This window comes from Nycticebus coucang, chromosome 1 (genome assembly GCF_027406575.1).
Source record: "Nycticebus coucang isolate mNycCou1 chromosome 1, mNycCou1.pri, whole genome shotgun sequence".
NCBI lineage: Eukaryota > Metazoa > Chordata > Mammalia > Primates > Lorisidae > Nycticebus > Nycticebus coucang.
In genome coordinates, this window is record NC_069780.1 from 101,908,093 (window position 1) to 101,930,175 (window position 22,083).

The following is a 22,083-nucleotide window of genomic DNA, read 5'->3' on the forward strand; positions in this document are numbered from 1 at the left end:
GTCTTTAATATCCGCACAATTTTAGGCATCTCACTCGATATGAAAAAGTATTAATATTTTCAAGGGTTAATTTCCTTAGTGGTGAATCCACTTCCTTATTACCCTTGTTTGTTATCTTAATTCTCTCTAACTAAGAAGTGTAATTAAAAAGCAGTTTTTTCTTTGTTGTTTCTTTAGAGACAGGGCCCCCCTCTGTCACCGAGGCTGGAGTGCAGGGCCCCTCTGTCACCTAGGCTGGAGTGCAGGGGTGTGATCGCAATTCACCCGTGGATTTAACCTTGAAAGCAATCCTCCTACCTCAGTCTCCAATGTAGCTAGGAGACAGGCATATCTCCACTATACCTGGCTAAATGTGTTTTATAATTTTTTTTCTAGAGATGAGGTTCTTGTTATATTGTGCAGGCCGATCTCAAACGCCTGACCTCAACAGATCCTCCTGCATCAACCTCCAGAGGTTCTGGGATTAGAGGTGTGAAACACCACACTGGGCTAAAGCTGCATTTTCATAATTCCACCTTACATTGCTACAAAGGATGATTTGGCAAAGATTATATCAAATCACTAGACTTCAGTTGTTATCCAACTAGAGAAGAAATCTAGTTATATCCAAGTAGCTCTGATCATCTCTTCAATAAAAAACAGTATATATATATATATATACACACACACACACAAACATCTCTCTCTCTCTATATATATATATGTTTTGTACTATAAAAACATATGTATACACACGTATATATGTACGTACCCCCCCACACACACACACACAGCTGACCCTTGAACGTGATGGCTTCATGCAGTTGAAAATCTGTGCAACTCTGACTCCCCCCAAACTCAACTACTAACAGCCTATTATTGCCTGGAAGCCTCCCCAATAATACAGTCAATTAACACAGATTTTCAGGTTACATTATTATGTACTATATATTCTTATGGAAAAGTAAGCTAGAGAAAAGAAAATGTTGTTAAGGAATCACAAGGAAGAAAAAGTATATTTCGTATTTGTTAAATGGAAATGGGTCATCATAGAAGTTTTCGTCCTCGTCATCTTCGCATGGAACAGTCTGACAGGGAGGAGAAAGGGAAGATGTCCGTCTTGCTGTCTCCATGGTACTCAAAGCAGAAGAAAATCTCAAGTATAAGTGGACTGTGCAGTTCAAACTCATGTTGTTCAAGGTCAACCTCATACTGTCACTATATTTCTACATATATAGCATTACATATATTTTAAGCATTATATATATATGTATTCTAGACTATTTTTTTCTGACATCGAATCTTACTAGTAGGAATTTTATATAGGTGAATAGTTACATGTGTATTTTTAACAGTAGAAGTTATTTATACTTGAGTTAAAACAACAAAGTAATATGGCCAACCAGCTGTCTATATAAAGAATGATAGCAAATTTGTGCTCTCATGCTGTGAGCAACAATTTTACTGCTGAAGTTCATGTTTATTTCTAAGCCTATGTACAAAATGGCATAGGCCCCATGAACCATAGTACACAGCACTAATTTCTCACTCAATCAACATTTGGTCTGAATGTATAAAGCTAATGTAATCATTGTCTCTGGTTAAAATTATCTACTTTGGCTAACTATGAAATATCATTTATAGTGTCCAATGCTTTGGAAATTACATCTCAGTGTTGCATGCTGTATCCTGTCCCTTCGATTTTCTTTGTGCAAATATCACTATTACTCTGTCATGCTCAGACAGCATGGTGCAAAAGAAGCCACAGGGGCCTTGGGTGAGATATTTAACTCATAGGAATCTTGATTTCCTAGCATTACTAATATAAAATTTCCTGAATATTAATATAATGAGAATAAATCATACAATATAGTCTCTAGAAGGTAGGATTATTTAACAAATATCAATTTTATTTTTTCACTGTCCACTGTAGTTAGTGGAGACGTCTATGCCCTGTGAGGTCAGCTGTGTGGAATATATTCAGAAGATGGTGGATACCAGTCTAATGAAATGATTGACAAAATAAAGAACGGCAATATGAGGAAAAGAACATAAAAATTATGTGTTCATTTGTTACATGTAATCTATCATCTGTTTTATTGTCAAAGGCATTTGCTGAGGGGAGTTAGCAGCTAAAACAATCAAATTACTGAGCTCTGTAATTAATGTGAGCATTAATTGGAAGGTTCTATGTATATCACGCATAGACTACTCATATTCAAAGAATGAGAATTTCATAGTATTTTAAACTGTACTAACTTCTGTTATATTTTCTTGGATGAATGTAAATAAATATTAGATTGTTAGAATATACTCTTATGATTGATAGACCATTAACTTTGAATCAAAACTGCTATAATCCTAGTTACACTGCAGAATTATTGAGTGATGGTAATACTGACTAATATTTCAGATAATAAATATTACTCTTCAAGGGAAATAACACTAAAAATTAAAATGTCTTAAGTTCTAAAACATTAATCTTTAAATGTAAAATATATACATTATATGTCAAATTTAAATACTATTTTTAAAAAACAATATAATTATTACACAGAAATTTTGTTTTGGATATATAATGCTTTTTTAAATTATTACATCATGCAAAATATCCCATTACAAAAGTAAGAAAATGAGTATATGCCAACATATTTTATGCACAGAGTTAGTACTTAGTAGGCAGATAATAAAATATTTCAGTTAAGATGCTACATTTTCCTTATACCTAACGAAAGACTGGGAAAGAAAAAAAATAACAAGAAAGAAAATTTTGCATTCTTTATTGATTCTTTTAAAATGTCAAGCTTAGTGTGTTTAAAGAAAAATTTAAAAGTGGAATTTTTTCCTTTATCAAATGTAATAAAAAATGGCCCTTCTATTGTTTCTTACAATAATTTTATGTTGCCATGTTACTCAAATACAGATCATTCTTATTTTATTAGGTTTTGCAAACATTTATCAACATGAAGTTTTCTCTTGGATAGCTGTGCTCCTCAATTGATTTTGCAGAATGATGTATGACTCTTAAATTATAATTTTCTTAGTAAAACAAAAACTGAAGCTAAATAAAGTAAGTTACTTATGAAAATGTGTGTGTGAACATATGTTGTCTTGAAAAATAACAAATTGGAGTATCTTCTACAGGTGTATTAATGATGATGACACCATTAAAATAAGAGAGAAGTTCTGTAGCTACAGAACTCTAAATCCAAAATATTAGCTGGAGGATACAGGTGTCCTGACAGATGTGAAAATCAAGGAAACAAACTTTAAAGAAACTGAAAATAATCTTGTCAATCACACGCTCACACACGCACACTCACTCACTCTCACACACTCCCATACACACACTCACACACTCACACCCAAACTCACTCTGAATGTTTCATGTGGAGGATAAACTTGAAACTAGGGTGGAAAAAAATTGAAATCTTTGTATATATGATATGCTCATAAAATTAATTAGTGTCCAGGTATCTAAAAATATTAATTTTACCCATAGTTAGCTATAATCTTTTTGCTTTACAAGGGCTCTCTAGCCATGTGTATTTCTGTCTTTCATAGTACATGGCTGGATACTTTCTGGACAGCCTTCATTTATTTGATTTCAGGTAAATTTTTCATGAAATAATTATAGAAAATGAATATATTCATAAAATATGTCATAATATTTTCATGACTTTTCATCATTAACCATGGTAAGTTTGCAGCTTTAAGGACCACATGCTAATTTACATTCATATATATGTACATTTCAGTATTTACACTTCGGTAAGGAGAGAAATAAATAAAATTTAAAACCTGTCATTAATTAGGATTATACTATTACAGAACATGTATTTGACATATTTGTGCATATTTTGATGATTTTCTTATAGAGTCATGTATAACTAGCAAGAAGGCCAATATATAATTTCTTTAGTGATTCAAATCCTACAACCCTGAAAATGTCCCACACTTCCTTTCAATATATTTTTAGATTTAATTTTTCACATACAACTCATTAGTATTGGAACAGCCATGGTTAAGCTATGTACAACTTGGCACTCTGCAAATTGTTCATAACTGGCATAGTCATTCCTTAATGCTAATCTAGTTTATTTGTTTATTGTATGAGTAACAGGTGAGTTCTGTTATTTATGATTCAAACAGTGGAAAATGGCTTTACACAACATCTTCTGTAAAAAACAAACATGTTTTCTTCTCCTTGTAGGCTGGTAAAACCGGCAGTAAACACATTTTCTTTTTGATAGAATGTACTAATTTTGATATTAGCATATCATACTGTAAAGTACAAGTTCTCAAAATGATTGCATGTTTATATTTAAAGTGAAGGTAAATGGTAATTTCTCATAGTGCTGTAAATTTCCCAAGTACTGTAAATGTTTTATTAATGTAGTTTCAATAAGTAGAAATGTTAAACTAAGGCTGACTCTAGTATTTATACGTTCAAGAATAAAACAAAGGCTATTATTTCTTTTTTGCGAAGGAAGAAGTCAAATGAAAAATAATAATTACTGTGACTGCTCATGTTAACTGTGCCATAATATTGTAATATGCCTTCCTTATACAGAGTTCATACCAAAAAAGAAAAAATAATTCAAAATTTCCAACTCAAATATTCTTTCATTGTTTAAAATGGCTGCAAAATTCTGATCACATACATGAATTTACAAATTTCAGTGTAAGCACAAAAAAGCATGAAGTACTAACATTGGATAATTCCAATGTAAAGGTGTATTTAAGCAATCTGGGATTAAACTGAGCTGCTCCAGGGTAAGGATCTGAAAAGAATGTGTTCTTTTGGTTCAGAAAAGCCTCATGTACAGAGAAAATTAATATATCATCCATATTATTGGATTAAAAGTCTGTGAGACTACCTTTAAAGTTCTTAGGAAATTAATGGGGTCACGTGTTTCAGTGACAGCACTGATCCTGCTGTATTTTAGCTATTCCAGAGAAGTTGATAATTGGCAGAGACATATAGAAATAATTTTTCAGACAGTCATTAAGATATCCCGGGATCGATTTTTAGCATAGCTCTTCAAATTCCAAATGTTCATTTTAAACAAGAATAATGACAGTTTTCTTTTTCTAAAAAACATGGCTGACACTGTTTCTCACTTCAATTTCTTCCTAATGAAACATTTGTTTAAAAAAAAATCTTGGGTACAGGCGAAACATACTAAATGCGAAAACAAATGTTTACATACAATAACTAATAAAATGCCATGAAGGCTACACTGAACAGTTTGATGAGACTATTTGAGATTGTATATGAAACCAGCACATTGTACCCTTTGATTGCACTAACGTACACAGCTATGATTTAACAATAAAAAAAAATCTTAAACAAAATCATCTAAAGAGAATTGTCAACTTCTATGGGAGTCGGGGGAAGGAGGCTGCATAAATAAATAAATTTGTCCAGTTAAACAATTTGGCCCAGTCAGTGCAGGACTGGACTTTTAGTTAACAATCCTTGAGTGACAGAGGTCTATGTTATGTACATTTTTTTGAAGTTATTAGCTTATAAGTCTTAATTACAATATCTTAATATTTGCAAAATAATTTTAATGGTAATATCTTAATATTTGCAAAACAAACAAGTTCTGGAGATGAATGATAGTGAGGGTTGCACCCCAATGTGAATGCACATAATGCCTCAAATTGTACACTTAAAAATCGGTGGTGGATCGCTCGAGCTCAGGAGTTTGACATCAGCCTGAACAAGAGTGAGACCTCCATCTCTACTTAAAATTAAAAAAAAAAAAAAAAAAAAAAAACCGAGCCAGGCATTGTTACTGGTGCCTGTAGTCCCAGCTACTCAGGGGCTGAGGCAGGTGGATCACTTAAGCCCTGCAGTTTGAGGTTACTCTGTGAGCTGTGACGGCTGCTGCACTTTACCCAGGTCACAGAGTGAGACTCTCTCTCAGATTTTAAAAAATGAAAAAATCTTTCAAATGGGTAAACTTTATTTTATTCTTCCACATTTTTCTACCATTAAACTCTATTTTGAAAAGGAAGCTCTCACCGAGTAATATCTTATTAAAGGCGTCTGCCTATAGTTAATGCACCTTGTTCATCATTTGTATTTCATCACCTCGTGTATGAAGGTCACTCTGAAGAAAGTGGTATAAGCTGGTAAAAGTATTTCAAATGTACTGAGCAAATTAGTTATGAATTCATTTGCTGTATTTAAATATGCTTTCATATGGATCTTCAAATAGATCATCTTCTTTCTTTGTCATCTTTTCGTATCACTTTTCCTCTTCCTTTCTTTCCTTTTCAGTTCTCATCAGGTACTGATTTCCCTGACTTCCTATTCTCTCTATTCTATAGAGGGACACAGGTTCCCTCGGCCTCCAGGCTTCCCTTGTTCTTTAGGGCCTGCTCTTCTGCCTCCTGCTCTCTGAGGATGCTGTTTTTCTTTGGCAGTCAAGCATCTCAACTCTCCAGTTCCCATTTTCTTTGTCCCAGTTTTTTTTTTTTCCCTTAAACTCTATCCACCCGGTTCCTCATAAAGCACATGTAGGTGATTTCTTCCCTTTTTAGAAATGTTTCCCTTTCTTGCTATCTTTTTCTAATTGACGTGAAAATTGTACCAACTTAAAGGCTATTTTTCAAAGAGAGACAGATGAGTTAGCAAACTTCTTGGACTCAATCTCCCTACCAGCCTTTGATTTTATTGGCCCTATCAATGTCATCTGATGTTTCACCTTGATTTACCCACACTAACCATATCCTTGGACTCAAGTTCCCTTCTTCTCATTCCTCTCGGGTCCTTACTTCCTAAAGTCTTGTTTATTCCTCTTTGGTGGAGACACTGAGCTAGTTCAGATAGTTAGGGAGGTAGCAGGCATATTGGTTAAATGAAGAGGCATTGGAGGCAGGCCCCTTGGGGTCAAATGATTGTTATAATATGTTCTAATGAAGTGCACCTGAGAAAATTACTTAACCTTTCAACATTTCTGTTACTAGTTCACTTACCTCTTGAATGGTCATGATAATATGTAGATCTTTGCGACGTTAAATCAGCTGTTGAACTAAAATCCTTAGAATAGAGTCTGAAGGAGTAAGGATTAATTAAGATATTATTATTATTATTGGTTGTTATTATTAAATATGCTGTGACAGATGGAACGGTACCCCCCAAAATATAGGTGAATTTGAAATATAGTATTTAAATATCACATCTCTTCATTGCTTTACGATCTCACATAATATCTTTACCTAACATTTTGAAAAATAATGAAGCTTATATGTCAATTACATCTATAATTTTAATATGTGCATAAAGTCATATACTTCAGTCATGAAAACTATCTTTAAACTATCAGAAAACTAGAACATTTCAAAAATTAGAACCTGTTAGAACAAAAGTTTAAGCTATTTGAGAAAAGGTAAAAACTTTCCACTTTTTAGGGCAGCATATGAAATAGAAATGTTTCACAATATATAAAACATGCATAAATATGGTATCACTTTGATATTGAAATAAAATAAGTATAAAAAAGACAAAAGAAAGTATATGATTATGTAAAAATTTATAAAAGACTTATCCACAGGTGAGGGAAAATATTGAAAAAGAAAAGTTAAAGGTAGTCGAGTGTCATAGACAGTTGCCCATAAGGAAACTTGTGGCAATGTTGGTATGAAAGTTACTTACTGGACTTGGCTGCAAGAAAACTTATTGATTTTTCCACTTGCAGACAGTGTTTTGGAAGTTTTAACAACCTAACATTTACTGGAATGTCGGATAGTGTGTCCAATGATCCCTCAAGGGGCAGAGGAAGGTCTCGAGGAGGGATGAACCTGGATGTCCCAGGAGACTAATTTCTTCTCCTCTTGTCTAATTTAATAGACCTGCAGAGTTATCTCAATGGAAGAACCCAAGATGTCTAGCTAATACGTGTACTCTAGATTAACAAGCCCTTCTCTCTGTCCAGAGACGTGCAAGTGTTATATAATAAATGACTCAAGGGATGGTCCATGTCTACGTCTCAACTTACCTATAAATTTGCACAGTAGTGGGAACCTGGGATACTTATCTTGGACCACTTTCCATAGTGCTGTCCAATATGCTTCTCTCAGGGAAGAGTGTGGGGAGCCACAGACATTGGCCCTTAGCGTACGGTATTGATAATCTATGGCAAATGCTTCCTACCTGTCTTAAGTGCTGTAGGTGAGACTATTAGAATAGTATTTGAAGACAAGCAAGGGCTAATTATTAATAGCACAGAAGTGAGAAAAAGGATGAATGTGTGTGGTCCCGGGGAATAGTCTGGGCAAGCATAAGTAGGTCACCCTGGTGAATTCCACAGGTCCAGTGAAGCTGGGTTGGGAATAGCCAGGGCCTTATACGTTAACATCACTAAATACTAGCCCCCATCCCTCCAGTATATCTTTCCAATGGCAGTGTGTGAGTTCTGGTTACTCCAAATGCTCACTTAAAATTACTGTTTTCACTACTTAAAAAAAAAAAAATATTTTCTGGGGCGGCACCTGTGGCTCAGTGAGTAGAGCACCAGCCCTATATACCAAGGGTGGCGGGTTCAAACCCAGCCCCAGCCAAACTGCAACAAAAAAATAGCCGGGCATTGTGGGGGTCGCCTGTGGTCCCAGCTACTCAGGAGGCTGAGGCAAGAGAATCTCCTGGGCCCAGGAGTTGGAGGTTGCTGTGAGCTGTGATGCCATAGCACTCTACCGAGGGTGACTAAGTGAAACTCTGTCTCTAAAAAATGTATAGATAGATAGATAGATAGATAGATAGATAGATAGATAGATAGATAGATAGATAGATATAGATATAGATATTTTTTTTTTCCTGCATTGAGGTCTGCATCAGGGCTTCCTGTTGGTTAAGTCTGCCTTTTCCTGAACCAGGTTGAGCACCTCTTTGTACATCTTTGTAAATGTACAAAGTCTCTTACTTGAAGTAAGAGGAGTCTTACTTCCAGCATCTCCCCATTTACACCACAATATTTCTGTTTACTCAGTAGTTATTTGCAGAAGTGTATTCATTCTTGATACAAGTCTTTTCCTAGTTATTTGTTATAAAAATATTGTTTTTGATAAACAGCTATCAGTTAAAAAATATAAAAAATACAGTTTTTGATACAAAGTAATTTTAATTTTAACAGTTAAATTTATCAACATTCTCCTTCAATTTTTAGTGCTCTTCATGTCCTGGTATTTAACCTTGCCAAAGGCATGAACGTATTTTCCCATAGTATGACAAAATTATTCTGTGTTTATACTTTTTACAACTATATTTGTGATCAAAGTATTTTAGATATCCAGTAATGAAAGCTTCAAAGCTTATTTTATCTTGTTATGTTTTCCCAGTATAGCTAATCAGTTTACTTAGTAGTATTTATTGAAAAGTCTGATCTTTCCTGTGTTACTGCCTCGGTCATAAATTAAGGGTCTGTACCTGTGTGCTTCGGTTTGGGGTTTTCCATTCTATTCTAGTGGTTTGTTTACCCTCACACAGTCACACTTACCTTTCCTATAAGTCTTAATGTCTAGAAGTGGAGGTTCTCCAAACTAGTCTTTATTTGTGATTTTCATAGTTATTTTTTATTCTATGTATTTCATAAAAATCGCCTTGTTAATTTCTACACACACAATTGTTCCAGAATGTTGATTGGAATTTCATAAAATCAGAAGAAGAAGATGGGTTAAAAATGCCCTTTAGAATACTGTCTTTCAATGATAAACATGGTAGCATAGCCTTCCATTGATTTGGGTCTTTACTCAGTTGTTTTTATTATTTTTGACATGGAGTTTGTTTGGTTTTTTTTGAGACAGAGTCTCAAGCTGTCACCCTCGGTAGGGTGCTGTGGCATCACAGCTCACAGCAACCTCAAACTCTCAGGCTTAAGGGATTTTCCTGCCTCAGCCTCCCAAGTAACTGGACTACAGGCGCCCACCACAACAAACGCCCGACTATTTTTGTTGTTGTTGTTGTTGTTGTTGCAGTTGTTATTGTTGTTTTAGCTAGTTGGGGCCAGGTTGGAACCCGCTAGCCTTGGTGTATGTGGCTGGCACCCTACCCACTAAGCTACAGGCGCTGCCTGACATAGAGATTTTCTTGTTGTTTACATGCAATGAAAAATACATAAACTGTTTTTCTTCTTTATAAAATGTTTTCATCTTTAATTATTATGGGTACTTAATGGTCACATACGTTTTTAGGATACATGCAATGCTTTGATACAGGCATATAATGTGAACTAATCAAAGTAGAGTGAATTGAGATAGCTCTCAGCTCGGACACTTATTATTTCTTTGAATTAGAAACATTCTAATTCTACTCTTTTAGTTATTTTAAAGTGTACTCTAGTGTTGAGTGTAGTCACTTTGTTGTACTATCAAATACTGTTTATTCTCACTAGCTATATTTTTGCACCCATCAACTTTCTTCACTTTATCTCCCCCTTCCAGCCACCCTTTTCAGTGTTGGGAACTATCATCCTATTCTCTTTACATTATATCAATCAATTTTAGTGTTTAACTCCACCTGTGGATGAGAAGGAGTGAGATTTGTGTTTTTGTACTTGCCATTTTTCACTAACACAATGTTCTCTGGTTCCATCCATGGTGTTGGCAATGGCAGGATTATATCCTCATGGCTATGCTACATATAATATTTCATCATGTGTAGGTACCATAGCTTCCTGGCCCATTTATCTGTTGATGACACTTAGGCTGATTCCAAGTTTTGGCTATTGTGAATAGTGCTGCAATAAACATGGGGGTGATGATATTTTATTCTTACGCTGAATTCCCCTCTTTTGGATGTACCCCCAGCAGTGGGGTTGCTGAGTTCTATGGCAGTTCTATTTTCAGTCTTTTGAGGAACTTCTCCACTGTTCTTTGTAGTGACTGCACTAATTTACATTCCCGCCAACTGTTGCAACTGCCTTATAAATTTATTTCAGGCCCCAGGCCATGTTTTCCTAGAATGTGGTGGTGCTATCCAGAACTGGGCTGTCGGGGAAGACATTTCCCTCTGGCCGGGCTGGTCCGAAAGCTCCCTCAGTGTAGGGTGGGGATATTCTGCCTTGTGTTGTGTGCAAAGTCTTGTGATCACTTCACTCTTCCTCCCCTGGACACATATTCTCTCGCCCCATGAAGTGCTGCTAGGACATGCTGGAGGGGTGGTGTAGCCAGGGGTGGTGTAGCCGAAGCAAGCTTCTTTTCTGCCCTCTTTCCTTAATAAACTGTTAAAACAGGTATTGTGATCGCCCACCCTGATTTTTGGTTCTTCTGAAGGTGCTTTGCATGGATAGCTGCTGAATTTTGGGTTCATGAATGTTACTGGACATAGAGGATCTGGCTGCCTCTCAAGCCAATGTACAGAGATGGGGTTGGTCCACCAAACTTTATTTATCAGATGGCCAGGGTTCTGGAGAACTCTGAGAATAGCCCCACCAAGACTCATTTCCAAAATCACAGTTTCATACATAAAAGTCCAAAGCGAAGAGTGCACCAACCCCTATTCCAAATAATAATCAGCTTACCTCAGTGACCTACTACAACCTTCCAATTCAGAAGGAAATCTCCTAAATGAATCCACCTAAACTACTCAAGTTGGGCATCTTCAGGGTGGGAACTAAATTTACAAAACCGTAAGAATGGGAGACAGGGGGTGAAGCTCAGGCAGGACTTGAATGGAGCAGACCAGCTGTGTCATGTCTGCCCAGGCTGCCTGACTCCATGGCACTCTCCCTACGTGTGCTTTCATGAAGAGGAAGAGCCACTCGGAGGCCTCCATTCTCTGGTATGGAGATTTTGTGGATTATTCATCCAACACTTTCCTCAGACTGGTGTTTTTGATGCTATTGGAAGTAGTAGTATTTTTTTTTCTTTATTAACTACTGTTGGTTCAGTGTTTAGAAATACAATTGATTTTTGTTTATTTACTTGTATCCAGTAAGTTAGTGATATTCCTTTATAGATTCTAATAATTTATCGGTAGATTTTACTGTCCTATCAAACATTTATATGTGTCACAAATAAAAGTACATATTTCTATATGGTGTTTTATTTATTTTCTATATTTCATTGGATGAGAACTATGTTAAATAGAAGAACACAAGTGGTGACAGTGGGCATCAGTGTGTTATTTCTGATCTCACAAGGAAAGATTTTAAGTTGTCTTCCTTTAGTCTGATTTTTTGCTGTAGGAATTTTGGCGGCCTCTCAAATAGGGAGTTTTCTTTAGTTTGTAGGTTAAATTTTATTAGATAATATAATGAATTTTATGTAATGTTCTTTTTCTGCTTCTGTTGAAAACATGACATACTTTTTCCCATTTTGTATTAGCTTCTGTTAAGCTATTTTCCAATGCTCGTCAGTTAATATGGCACCTTGTATTGACTGATGTATGGATGTTAAATCCTTGCTGCATTTCTGAAATAATCCCAGTTGGGTCATGATGTAGTGTTTTATTATTTTTGCCACCACATTCATTTTTATATTGGGATTCATCCTATTAGTTTGTTTAGTTTTTTTTTTTTTTAACAACTTTCCCACTTCAATTATTTTAGCATACATGTGTTTATATCATTCTATTGTTATTCTTTATTCTGTGATGACCATAAAATTCTATAGTGATGTTTGCTTTTTTATTACTGGTACTAAGAAATTGTGCCTCTTTCCTACTTTCTTTGGAGAAGGGGATGGTGTGTGTTTGCTTTGGGTTTTATTAATCAATGCTGTCAGTATATGTATGAACATTTACTAGTTTTTTTTCAAAGGACCAGCTTTTGATTTAATTATCTCTAGTATTTTTTTTTTGTATTTTATTATTGTTTATTTTCTTTAAAAGTATTTCTCTTAACTTCCAGCAAAATGCTTGGATCACTGAATTTCAGCTTTTCTTTTTTATGACAGATACATTAAAGTCTATAATCTTCTAAATGACACTTGATGCACATCTCATATCTTTAAATATCTAAATTTTTGTGTGTATATGTGCCTCAGTCAACGCGTGCCCTAACTTCCTTTGTGATTCCTTCATGGATAATACATTTTGTGTTTAAATGCACTGCTGTTTATATACTCAAGATTTGGGGGAAATTTTTAAAGTTACTGCTTTGTACTTAATTTCTGGCTTAATTCTACAGTGGTAAGAAAACACACTCATTCCGATTTCAATTCCTCAATGCTATAAGTTGGCTTTATAGCCTGCTGTTAAGCATAAAGCTTTGCTGAGAGCTCAGTGTGCAGTTGGTAAGTGTATGCACTGCAGTCATATGCGTGCTATTTATATTATTGTCTTACATTTCTTAATGACATTCCAATTTTCTATGTCCCAACTAATTTATCTGCTTTTTTTTAGCATTTTATGTTAGCTACTTTTAATTTCATTAAGATTTTACGGAGATATTTTGAAGCTCTGTTGTACTCATAGGAGTAAAATTGTTATGTCTCCACAGTGGATTGATTCATCCTTATGAAATGTCTTCCTTTAACTCTAGTTACACTTCGTGGTTTTAAGAATTCTTTATTTTAGTTTAATGACACCCACTTCCTTTGGTTACTGATCATGCATACCTTTTTATATACTTTTTATGTACAACATATTTGTATTGAAAGCAGTCCATAAGTGATGTGTGTTCGTGCCTGGGTGTGTGTAAATCTTTGCCTTTTAACTGGGACATGTCATGCTCTTGGCCACACTCTGCTGAGTTGCTGGGGCCACAGCACTTAAAAGTGTTACCATAGTTAAGCATTTCATTGTCCCTGCTGTAGCAACATTTTTTATGAATAGAATAGGGCTAGGTTATCTCTAACAGACATTGCTTTGCTTGACATAACATTTATGTTTCATAGATGAAGTTACATATCTATCAAAATAGTAGTAATAATGGAAAGTTAGAAGAATGACGGAAGCCACCAGCATTATATGTTTAAAGCTAATATCAGTGCATTTTATCACAGAAAATTTCTCAAACAAGACCCAGTAATAGATCTTGACTAAACTGATGTGTATTTATAACCTCTGATAAGTTTTTTTGGGTCAGAAAGATAAGTCATTTAGTGACAGAGATAGAATGTGTGGTATGTTCCCTTAGCCTGTCTTTCACCTGAGTTGTTTTTATAGAATTATTAAAGATGACTATTACCATTGGCCCTTCAAAGGCTAAAGTGAATTTTCTGTAAAGCTCTGTTCAAGGTTTCTCTTTCATAGGTTCACAGAGTTGAAGAAAATACTGATGTTCAGGTCTGCAAATATCTTGCTGTTTTGAGCTTAGCATCTTGTAACTTGTATTTCTTTCCCTCACTATCTCAGATTCCCTCCATATCTGAAACATTGAACTTCTCCCAGGTACGTCAGGTGCTGATAGGTGGGTGATATCTCAGGTGAACTGGAACTCTGAAGGTGGCGTAGTTATATTCTCTTTACATCGAGACCTATGTTACCTTCTTCAGAATATTATATCTAGCATATCACATGTCAAATAAATCTTGGCCTACTGTTTGGAGAATCTTAGTAGTTGAATGACTTCCATTTTAGCATGGCACAAGGTTTTTATTATGCTGATGAATTGAGGAAAAAGATATTTCCTCATTTTAAAGAAAAACTTATTTTCCGTTTAGTTTCTGTCATTGCATCTGTCCTCATTTTTGAGAATAATAAGTGCATTAACAGAAAAGTTAGCAGGTCATTTTAGAAAACACATTGTTAAAATACTTTCAAAGTAACTGATTTGGAGACGCTGGGTGCTGTCATCTTTAGTGAAGCAAATAACATTAAAGATTATAAATATATTATATATCACAAACTCACAGACACCCACGCGATGCTGTTGATACTAATTGCCACATTAAGTCTCTAGGGATATACTAATGAAACTCTTCATTAACATAATAGAAATATAACCAACAAAATAGTCTGTTTCATTCAAAGTGAAAAGCTCATTTCCTACATGTGTCTCAAAAGGGAAACAAGAACAAATGGAAATTACAACTTGCCAAAGGCTAGATGGGTGGACACATTCTGACCCGGGACTTCTGAAGCACTTGCTATTGGAAATTATGTAACAAAACCAAATTCATTTATTTGGTAAAATGTCCTGCAAAATATCTGGTAGTGTATAGTTCTTCTTCAGGGACATGGAAAAAAGTATTTGGAAGTTAAACTAATATGTATTTAGTGCTAATGCAAGATTAGCTTAAAATAGATCTGTTGGGTTCAGACTAATTCTACATGTATGTCACATATATATTTTGATTTATATTTATGATTTTAAAGAAAATAATTAGCAAACTTTTTATAATATTTTAATCCACAACTTATGACTTTGAAAATCGAGCTTACTATCTTGAAATAAATGAGTTTTATATGAAAGATTATATGTAGAGCATCAATAACAGTGTATGCATATGAGGAAACCACCCACATGGGGCCGGGGGATGCATCTGAATTGGATTAGAGATTACAGTCACTGATGACACAGAGGTCCAGGAATAGTTCCCTTTTCCAGAATCCAAAATCTCATCATGTACAGACCATCAGCTCAATAATGGGTAATAATTAACCCTAGACCAAACAGTATTCTGGGCAACCTCTAACAAATCTTAGAAGTACCATTAGAAAGAATCGAGTGGTTCTAAAGGTAACTTAAGTGAGTCTCAAAATAAAACCATCCAGTACCTAGAAAGATCAAATACAATGCCGCACATCCAATAAAAAACTAGTAGACATGGCTAAAAACAGAAAAATATATCCCATGATGAAAAAAAAAACTGAATCAAAATACAATCAGTACTGACAAAATACAATCTGAAAGTGATGTTTGCAGACAAGGCTATCATGCACTGTATATGTTGAAAATGATGAAAGTAGAAAATGGAAACTACATTATGTTTCATGGAAACATAGAAATAGATACAAATTAAAATTCTATACTGCTTTCTCAGCTTTTTGGCTAAGATAAAGCATAAAATTCTTCAAAATGTGAGATGAAAATTTCCTGTCCATACATATTACAGTATTAGTGAACTTGCAGGTACAATAGTAGACTCAAAGAAATAGAAACTATTCTAAAAGAAATACATAAATAGAAAAGAAATTTCAAAAGGTGAAAAGAACTTACGTGAGCTCTGACATGACCTCTAGCAGTAATGCATGTGTAATTGTAACCCCAAAAGGATGTGAGAGGGGAATAGATAGGAGAAAAAAATCTGATAAATATTTGATAAATATCTGAAAGTTTTCTAATTTGATAAAATCTACTTATGAAGAAAATGCTCATACACATGAATTTTTTCCCATATAGTTTTTCTCATTTTGTTGTAATATGAATATTTTCAGTGATACTGTTAATTATGTTTCCTCTTAGAATACTCAGGTTACTTTAGTCCAACAAAACTGCCCCCTACCCCAGGCCATCTCTTTTGTCTAATTAAATTAAACTATTCCAATTATGTCAGCTTGACCTCATTCTGATCAACAGAATGATCAACAAAAATCTACCATCAGCTGACATTGAAATTAAGAGATAATTTTTTTTTAATCTATCATAAAAATTGATGATTTGACTTGGAACTGTGCACTGATCTATCAAAGCAGACATATATCTATGTCAATATTTTATTTTAACCTAAAATAAGTTAGATTATTTTACCTGGATAGGTTTAGGATTTTAATTTAGTGAATAAGAAATTATTTCTACATAACTACTAAACTGTGAAGTTTGAATACTCCGAATAGTAAGCTTCATAGTTGAGCACCTCCCTAGACTGACCACCTCCTTAAGTTGACCTAATTCTCACAGACTAAACATGCACCACATGTACACACCAGCACAGCAGGCCTCGTTCCTATGGTGACCACCTCTGTGTGTTGACCAGTTTCTAACAGTCTCTGGGGGATAAACTTACAGAGGTTCTACTGTATTTCAATACTATGCTTTTATGAATTATTATCCTAAATATGTGAAATATCTAATATCCCAATATGTGAAAATTTATATGAAATGGAAATTACACCTGGTTCAACCTAATAAGCATCAAATCTTTTATGTGATACCCCCAAAACTTTGATGTATAGTAGGCAACATATTACATAAAAGGTCATCTGGTCTCATTCTCATGTAACTATTATGAGTTATTCATCATTGAAATATTTTTAAGGATCATACACAGTTTCACGTTCATTTTTACGAAGACCTTTTTTTCTTTATTTCCATCATTTAGTAACTTTCAGTAATTAGTGTTTATCCTCTTTATATTCTGATATGGACATTATTTTCATGATTGTACATGTTCACTTTTAAGTTATAATGGCATGTCTTAAATTTAAGTAGAAAATAAGTTCTCCAGGGAAATGTAAAACTCTAATGGACAATAATACTTTACTATAATATAAATTTCTATTCCATGCAATGTTCATGAGGCCATAAAGGCTGGACATCTGGACATTATTATCTGAGATCAGCGACATAGAAATAAATACACCTGACTTGTCATTCTCCTCCAGACCACAACTTGTTGTAACCAGAAACAACACACACTACAGAGGCTACAGAAGCCACTGTAGCCCATGCATTTTCTCTGAAATCCTCTAGGTCTTTCTATGGAAGAAAAATGAAAACAAAATTTATACCTATTTGAGAGAAATGTTATTTCTAGAATAGAAGTAGAATTAAAAACTCAAAATAAATATCTACACATACAACTAAGCTTTTTTTCCTATCTTGGAATGAGAAGAAAATTTACCTGTCTAAGCTTAGTATTGATGACAAGTTTTCACGTTGTCATTTCACTAATCCGTGAATGTAAGGATTAATGACTTGTTCCAGTGGCACAATATGTTCCTGTCAAGTTGAATTCTTTTTTAAAAAAAATCCACTGGCCTGAACATTCAAGATAACAAAAATCAACCTAAGTTTGTTAAACTTTCCAAGAATTGGAAGTAAATATGTCTTACTGATAAATATTTTTAAATGATCTAATCCATAAAAACTCGATCACACTATAACTCAAAAAGGTATATGGCCTATAAAACTAATAATTAACTTTTGTAATTATCTAAGTTGTTTGAGTTATTTAAATGAATATATTGATGTAATGTGCAACTAGTGCTATGAATTGGTGCATTATGTCACTATAAATGACAACATAATTAAATACCCCAGTTCTGAGGCATAAAATATTTACCCTTTCAATTATTAGAATATAAAATATTCTCTATGAAAAATCAAAAGATATCCAACTTATACCTCCCAATGACTGACAATAAGTTTATTATCTTTAGCTTAGCACAGATTAATTCTAAAATCACATTTGAAACATTTGGAAATCAAATAGCATAAATAAAGAATTATTCTATATGAAAAATATAAAAAATGAAAGCAATAACAAATACTATTTATCTATGATGACAAGAATTGCATAATAATTCTAAGCACTATATATACACTAAGATCTCAGCAACTCTGACATTACTTATTTTAGTTTAATGTGAAAAGCATATTGAATATCCCTTATGTTTAAAGAAATAGGCTGACAAAGAAATAAAGGAAGAACTACACTTTCCCATTATAATTAAATTAGTTCAGTTCCACAATAATTTTTTGAAGATCGCCTAGGTGCCCAACACATTGTCTGTGGGAGAGCAAGGACAAATGCAGATGTGGAGGTTACCTTGAAAATGTTACAACCGTCCAGAAAGCCAGGATTCATCGGAAAAATTCAAATGCAAAATCAGGCCAAGACAATTTCATAATTTATGAAAAAAACCCTAACATTTAGTAAATGTGTGTATGTTAATAATGCCTTGATTTAAGATATCTCTGTGTAGTTGTGGAGACCTTATGTACTTTCTCCAGATCAATAATGCTGGAATGTGGTTTTCTTGTACTTTTTGGCCACCAATCTATGTATAGAAGTTTTGAATTATGTTTACTTAGTAAATAGACTAAATTGTTATATATTAATCAGAGTCAAAAGCTCATCTTTGCCTTGTCAATCTTACTATTAATATAATCCATTCAAGAAAATTATCAACAAAGGGTATTCTTTGGAATCACATTGGGTTATATTACACTTGTTAAATTTTACTAATTATTTCTCAGAAGAAAGTAATAAATAAAATGAAATGTATTTGTTAATTTGTTAATTTACTGGAACCAGTTAAATGTGTCAGAGACAACAGGACTGGCAGACTTCTTTTCTACGCTGGGACATTATTGTGATTTCTGAGGCTACAGAAAATCCAAAATACTAGGTAAATCCATTCATGAGTTGATGGGCATTTGGGTCACTTCCACACTTGACAATGTAACCTAAAAATGTGTACTTTCAGATTAATTTAAAATAAATAAATACATAAATAGAAAGTGGACAGAACACACTCCTGAGATGAAAATTGCAGTGTGATTAATTAAAAAAAAAAAAACTAAGTAAAATAGGCCAATCTCCAATGTGTATATTCTTGTTTATCTATAACAAAGCAATACAAAGAGGAAGAAAGGGGAAAAGAAAATTCTTTTCTGCTTCCTTTTTTACAATGTTTTTTTTTTTTAACAAGACCATTGGAATCGAAGAGTATTCTTGCCTACCAAGTTTTAGCTTGAGTCTAGTCATTTTAAGCACAATAGGTATTATTTATTTTTACCCTTGTATTAACTATTTCTTTTTTTTATTGGTACCTTCTTGATATTTTTCAAATTAAAACCTTAAAACCAATAAATTGCATATCTAACATTAAAGTACTTGAAATTAGTCTAACATGAAGGAAAAAAAAAGTGAGTTATTTTCATTAAAAGTGCATGTATTTGCCCTAACATAAGCATATCATTGCCAGCAACTGGTAATATCGTATAAACCATATGTCTTCATTTTCAAACGAACATTTGGAAAGTATCGAAAATAAGTGCAACACAAAAGTATGACAGGCCTGATAAAGGGTATTTTTGCAGTAAATAAACAATCCCCCCAAGAGAGTAAAACATGAACCAGGCACAGTAGTGACTCACACCTGTAATCCCAGCACTCTGGGAGGCTGAGGCAGGTGGATTGCTTGAGCTCAGGAGTTCAAGACCAGCATGAGGGAAAGCTGACCAAGAGTGAGACCCAGTTTCCACTAAAAACAGAAAACTACTCAGGCATGGTGACCTTAACCCTAACCCTAAAACTACCTGGAGTCCCAGCTACTCAGGAGGCTAAGGCAGGAGGATCACTTGGGCCCAAGAGTTTGAGGTTGCTATCAGCTATGACACCACAGCACTCTACCCATGGTAAAAGAGTGAGAGTCTGTCTCAAAAAAAAAAAGAGGGCTGAGCACAGTAGCTGTAATCCTAGCACTCTGGGAGGCCAAGGTGGGTGAATTGCCTGAGCTCACAGATTGGAGACCAGCATTTTTAGAAACTAGTCATTGGTTGAACATCCTCTTCTCTGAGGCCAGTGCCTGGCACCCCACAGGTACACAGTCAGTGAAATTAAATTTGGGTGACAGAGCCTCCTGCATGAGCAGCACATCAAGAATCTCTAAAAATAGCCCCATCTCTAAAAATAGCCAGGTGTTGTGTTGGACACCTGTAGTCCCAGGTAACAGAGAGCCTGAGGCAAGGGGATCACTTGAACCCAAGAGTTTGAGGTTGCTGTGAGCTGTGATGTCATAGCACTCTACCAAGTGAGACTCAAGAAAAAAGTAAAGGAAAAGAAAGGAAAGGAAAGAAAGAAGAAAGAGAAAGAAAGGACAGAAAGAGTGTCTCATGACTTCCGGCCTGCCGCTGCAGAGCAGGGACACGGGAGTGCCTGTAGAATATAGAGCATCGATTGAAGCTGTCTTGACACTCTCAACACAGTAGTGATTCTTCATTTCAAAGTAGAGGAAGTAATTATAGGAAAAAGGCATAAGCAAAAGTGGATGAAAGTACAGAATCAGCATATTACATATAGGTGAAATGGGCTAAAATCTCACAATGGCAGAATGTTCCCAACATAAAAAGATGATAAATGTTTGAAACAATGGATGTTCTAATTACCCTGACCTGATCACCATATCTTGTATATATTTAAACATAACTATGTACCCCATGAATATATGCAATTGTCAATTAAAAAAAAATTGAAATTAGAAAGAAATTGTACTGATTTGCATTTCTATCAGGAATGTATAAGAGTATATGCTTCTCTAGACTCTCATTAATCTAATATTTTATCATCATGATTTTAACTTTTTGGCAATCTAATAAATGAGAAATTGTATCTCGATTGCCCTTAAATGGCATATCTAGAGAACAATCTTATTGCATAAGAAGTAGCAAAAAATATGGAGACAAATTGCCTGGTTGATACTCTCTCTGACTCCACTGTTACTCTGTGTAAAACATTGGGAAAATTATTATAACTCTATGATTCAATCTCTTTGTGGTAAGGAGACAACAATAATATCTAGTTTATAGAATTGCTATGTTGAATAAGAAATAATTACATGTAAAGCAGAAGTCCCCTCCATAGTGCTAAAAATATATTTATACATTTGTCAAAATTCACACATGCATATATATTTACATAAACATATATACGTATTTTTATATACGTGTGTATAAACCTGCCTTAATGCAACCGTTTCTATTACATAGATGTGGGCATAAATATAGACGTGTTTTTTTTTAACAGAAAAATTATCATATGAAATAAATGCTTTTTCCATGTTTTGAGATGATCTCATGATTGTTTTCTTGATTCATAAATATGATGAATTTTGTTAATTTTATTTATCAAACTATTATCCCCACATCAATTTTTGACAGTACCATAGAATTTTTTCCTGAAGGTTTAATTTTAAAACTTGCATTTGTATTTATGAATGAAATGGGCTGATCTTATGTTTCAATACTCTTTTATGAAAGTGTATCATAGATAGTTTCAGGGCCCAGAAAACCGTACCCCAAAATGAAGTCCTCAGAAGCAGCCTAGGTAGCGAATTCCTCTCTAACCTTGTATTGCCCTCCGTCTCCCAGAGCCATTCTCCCTCCAGGTTAGCACGGAGGCTGCAGTTCTTCTTCTCCAAAGTAGGTCGTAGAAACCAGACCCTCTTTTACCCAATGCCAGCTATAAAATCTAAAAAACGTTATT